Raw genomic sequence first — 5,041 nt, 5'->3', positions numbered from 1 at the left:
AGGAGGAGGCTTCTACTCGTCAGCTAAATGAGTCAAGGGCTGATCTCGAGAGGATGGGATGGTAGGTCGCGTCATTGCTCGGAGTGATGAGTTTAAAGCCGAGTTAGAGGCGTCCCGAGGAGTCATCCACGAGCTTGAGCGGAAGAACGCTGAACTCGAGAGCGAGAGGGCTTCGCTCTCCGCGACTCATGAGAGAGAGATGAACCGTCTCAGAGATTCCAGGATTCTGGAGGTGACAAGAGAAAGGGGGAGAGTCGAAGCTGAGATGGCTGCTAAAGCCAATCGTCGCTTTGCTAAGATTCGTTCCCGAGAGGAGCGACGAGGTCCTTACGACGAGGCCCGGTTGCTCCACAGGCCTTCGGGACTAGGAAGTGCCTTGAGGTCTTGAAGGGGCTGGGAATGACATCCCGCAAGCCACTATCGAGATGTTCGCTGAGCACAAAAGATGATATGAGCAGGAGGTTGAGAAGCTTAAGGTGGGTGAAATACCCGAGGGAGATCTAAAGCTTTCTCCTCTCGTGCTGGAGTCTCAGTTCGTGGATTCTTGGATCTTGGCAGGCCTCGATCTGTATGGTTCCAACGCCGGCTTAATCGACCCAGAGACTGCGGCGAATCTCCATGTTTCGTCTACTCGTCCGATCGATTCGATCGAAGGACGTGGTGAAGACCCGACGCCTCCTGTCGAGAATCCTTCGATCGCCCCTGAGGAAGAAGCACTTAGTCGGGGAACTCGAGTTGTTGGAAGTAACGCTCCCTCTTCGTGCTCTCGGACACTTAAGCTGAGGGTCGCGACACGCCGCCTCCAGAGGAATCTCGTCGAGGCAATGAGGAGGAAACTGGCGAGACTCTAGAAGAAGCGCGTACCTCTCCAGCTGCCCGTGAATCGAGTGTCAGGGCTTTGGAGCTCTCCGCCCTCAACGACCGTGAAAGCGATCGAGATAACTAGCTTCTCTTGTATGTTGTTTCCTTTAAGTCCCGGAGGACGTGTGTTGTCGTTTAAACTTTGGCCCTTTGAGGCTTTTATCCTGTTGTCTTTTCTTTTGAATTTTCAACTCTTTGACTTTGAATCATATCGATTTGTTGTCTTTATTATATTGCTATCAAATCGCCGACTTTGTCTCGGACTTAGATATATTTTAATTTTGGACAAGTCCTTTGTCTCGATATCGTATACGTCTATCAAATGCATGATTACTCAAGATTTGAAGTGACATTGTTCTTTTAGTACAAACGTTATCGAGATGTCGGATCGTTGTCGTATTAAGCTCGTTATGACTTTGTCTCGGTCGTTCTCCTTGACTCGCTATCATTTGTCACTTGAGTTTTGTCATTAATTATGAGTTCTTGACGCTGACGGTTCCAAGTCGATCCTGACGTATTATCTAAGCGTTCAGTTGGCCAGACCTTACTTAGTAAATTATAGGATGAATTATAGTCATTGTCTCGGCCGTATTGGTTCGAGCCGTAATACGGTCGATTCCGGTGAACACGTGTCTGATCAGGACATATTCAATGTGGGATGCGAGTGCCAGTACATTTGTTCGAGAAGCCGGGGCATGCTCGTGTAGGCATCGCTAAAGTGATTATCTGTTATGAAGATCAACTCCTTGGGAGGGAGTTTGTTGTTTTTTTTATATTTCGGCTGGACCCTTTTCTTTAGGCTGCCTACGTACCCCTTTGCGGGGATCAAGCCATTCGTAGTTCTTATTTTGTGAGTAAAAGTGGCCTTAGAGGCGCATTTACTCGGTTTTTGTTTTTTTTTTTTTTAACGGGCGAGCGAACGTGACCGTTGGTCGTTCTGTCACCATTTCAAGGAGCGAGTAAAAGTGGCCTTAGAGACGCATTTACTTGGTACGGCGTTCATTTGCTTAGGAATGAAAGAGGTGGAGGTGTTTGGAGTTCCAAGCTCGCGGTACTGCTTCGCCTGTTGAAGTCTCGAGGCGGTATACTCCTGGTTTGATGACTTCGACTATCTTGTAGGGTCCTTCCCAGTTGGCTCCGAGCTTGCCGGCTTTCCATTCCTTAGTATTTTCGAATACCTTTCTCAAGACAAGGTTGCCCATTTCGAGAGGACGTGATTTGACCTTTTTGTTGTAGTAACTCTCGATTTGATGCTGGTAATTCTGGATGCGGAGTAGTTCCTGGTCGCATTTTTCCTCGATGTCGTCGTGTGCATCGAGCAGCATGTCGCGGTTGAGTTTGACGTTTTGCGGCATTCGCGATCAGCGCAGACTTGTCACATTCACTTCTGCGGGAGCCAATTCCTCGATGCCATAGGCCATCGAGAAGGGTGTAGCCTTCATCGCTCCGCGAGGAGTTGTTCTGTGGGACCACAGGACACCGTCTAGTTCATCTGCCCAGCAACCTTTTTTTAAGTCGAGTCGTCTCTTCAGACCGTCAATGATGGTCTTGTTCGTTGACTCGGCTTGGCCGTTACTTTGCGGGTTTCTCGGGGTCGACATGTTGAGTCGAATTCACCACCTGTCGCAGAATCCTTTGAAATGATGCGAGATGAATTGCGAACCGTTGTCTGTGATGATCTCATACGGGAGCCCGTGTCGGCAGATTATGTTCTTCCAGACTAAGTTTTGCACCTCCTTGTCGGTGATGCTGGCGTAAGCTTCTGCTTCGACCCACTTGGTGAAGTAGTCTGTGAGGACCAGGATAAACTTCTTTTGTCAAGATGCCGGCATCGGACCGATGATATCCATTCCCCATCACATGAATGGGTATGGAGCAGTTAGGGTGTGAAGGAACTCTGTCGGGCTATGTATGGTGGAGGCGTGACGTTGGCATTTGTGGCACTTGCGCACGTACGTCTCGCAGTCGGCGTTCATGGTTGGCCAGTAGAATCCAAGATTCTTTACTTTTAATGCGAGAGCTCGTCCGCCCGAGTGATTGCCTGCTGCTCCTTCGTGAGTTTCGGCCATGACAAGTCTCGTTTATTCGCCGGCGATACATTTGAGTAGTACCTTTGTCGCGGTCCATCGGTGTAGTTCTCCGCCCATGACAACGTAGTGTGCGCTGCGTCGCTTCAGTCGCCACGCATCCCATTTTGGGCGGGCAGTAGGCCTTCATCAAGATCATCGACGAGTTCTTTGCACCAATCCGTTGACTGATCGTCTTGCGTGGGGGGCTTCGCTTCGTCGATGTCCATCGCTTCGCTGATCGCTGCTGCAATCGCAATCTGCTATGCTTGCGTGTTGATGCTCGATTTCTCGATTTTCTGGATTGGGATTGACCTCTTGACTTGATTGTGCAGCTTGCTACCTTGGGCGGCGAGGGCGTCGGCACAGACATTTTCTCCGCGAGGAACTTTCGTGAGTTCGAAGAACTCGAAGTCCCGCATGAGATTTTGGACGAGTTTGAGGTAAGCGTCCATCCTCTCGTTGCGGACGTCGTAATCGCCGAGGTACTGGCTTACGACGAGTTGAGAGTCGCAGTAAGTGCTGATCCCTTTGGCTTTCACTGCCTTGGCAAGACGGAGTCCGGCGATAAGGGATTCGTACTCAGCTTCGTTGTTCGATGCCGTGAAACCAAAACTGAATGATTGCCGGATGAGTTCTCCTGTCGGTGATTGCAGTTGCACCCCCGCTCCCGAACCTTTACTCGTGGATGAACCGTCTACGTGTAGGAGCCAGTTTACATTTGGTAGGATGAGGTCTTGCTCCAGCTCTGGCGTTAACTCGATCAAGAAGTCGGCGAGGACCTGTGACTTTGCTGCTGTGCGATTCTTGTACACGATGTCATGTTCGCTCAGCCCCATCGCCCATTTAGTCAACCGTCCCGATTGGTTAGTATTCTGCATAACCGTTCGGAGCGGTTGATTAGATAGTACTTCGATCGTGTGCGACTGAAAGTAGGGTCGCAGTTTTCTGGCCGAGGTGACGAAAGCTAAGGCCATCTTTTCGAGTGTTGGGTATCTCGTCTCCGGCTCGGTCATTCTTTTACTTGTGTAAAAGATTGGTTTCTGCTCTCCCTGATCTTCTCGAATGAGTACGCTGCTGACGGCGGAAGATGTGACGGCTATATAGAGAGACAATGTGTCGCCGGCTTCCGGCTTCGATAGTACTGGGGGGGGGGGTTGTGAGGTAGTGCTTGAGTGGGTTGAACGCCTCCTCGCATTTTTCGTCCCAGACGAACCTCTTGTTGCCCCTTAGTAGTTCGTAGAAGGGGAGACACTTATCGGTTGACCGCGAAATGAACCTGTTGAGAGCTGCTATACGTCCGGTTAGTCGCTGTACTTCACGGCTGTTCTCCTGACTGGGAAGGTCGAGGATCGCCGAGATTTGTTTGGGATTAGCTTCGATCCTCGCTGAGTGACAATGTACCCGAGGAATTCACCCGAGGTGACACCAAAGGTACACTTGACCGGGTTGAGCTTCAAGCCATAGTCGTTCAAGATCTTGTAGCAGTCGCGTAAGTTGCTTAGATGATCGTCGGCTTTGAGTGATTTGACTAACATGTCATCGATATACACCTCCATGGTGTTGCCGAGCTGATCAGAGAACATTCGGTTGACGAGTCGTTGATAAGTCGCCCCGGCGTTCTTTAGCCCGAAGGGAATCATCTTGTAGCAATAGGTCCCTCTGTCCATGATGAATGCTGTTTTCTCGCGGTCGTCGGGATGCATCAAGATCTGGTTGTACCCCGAAAAAGCGTCCATGAAGGTTAGGAGTTCGTTACCAGCAGTTGATTTGACGAGGCGTTCGATGTGAGGAAGTGGGTAACTGTCCTTTGGGCATGCCTTGTTGAGGTCCGTGAAATCGACGCATATGCGCCATTTGACATTTTTCTTCTTGACGACAACCGGATTAGCCAGCCACTTGGGATACCGGACTTCGGTAATGAAACCCGCATCGAGAAGCCTATTGACTTCTTCGTTTACAGCTTTAGATCGTTCTGGCCCGAGTTTTCGTTGCTTCTGTCGGATGGGTTTGAATGTCGGATCGACGTGCAGTTCATGGGAGGTAATTGCGGGGTCGATTCCCTTCATGTCGGAGGTCTTCCAGGAGAACGTCGAAGCGTTCTATTTGATGAA

The sequence above is a fragment of the Brassica rapa genome, unplaced genomic scaffold, assembly GCF_000309985.2.
Source record: "Brassica rapa cultivar Chiifu-401-42 unplaced genomic scaffold, CAAS_Brap_v3.01 Scaffold0030, whole genome shotgun sequence".
NCBI classification, from domain to species: domain Eukaryota; kingdom Viridiplantae; phylum Streptophyta; class Magnoliopsida; order Brassicales; family Brassicaceae; genus Brassica; species Brassica rapa.
This window is presented reverse-complemented; position numbering follows the sequence as displayed.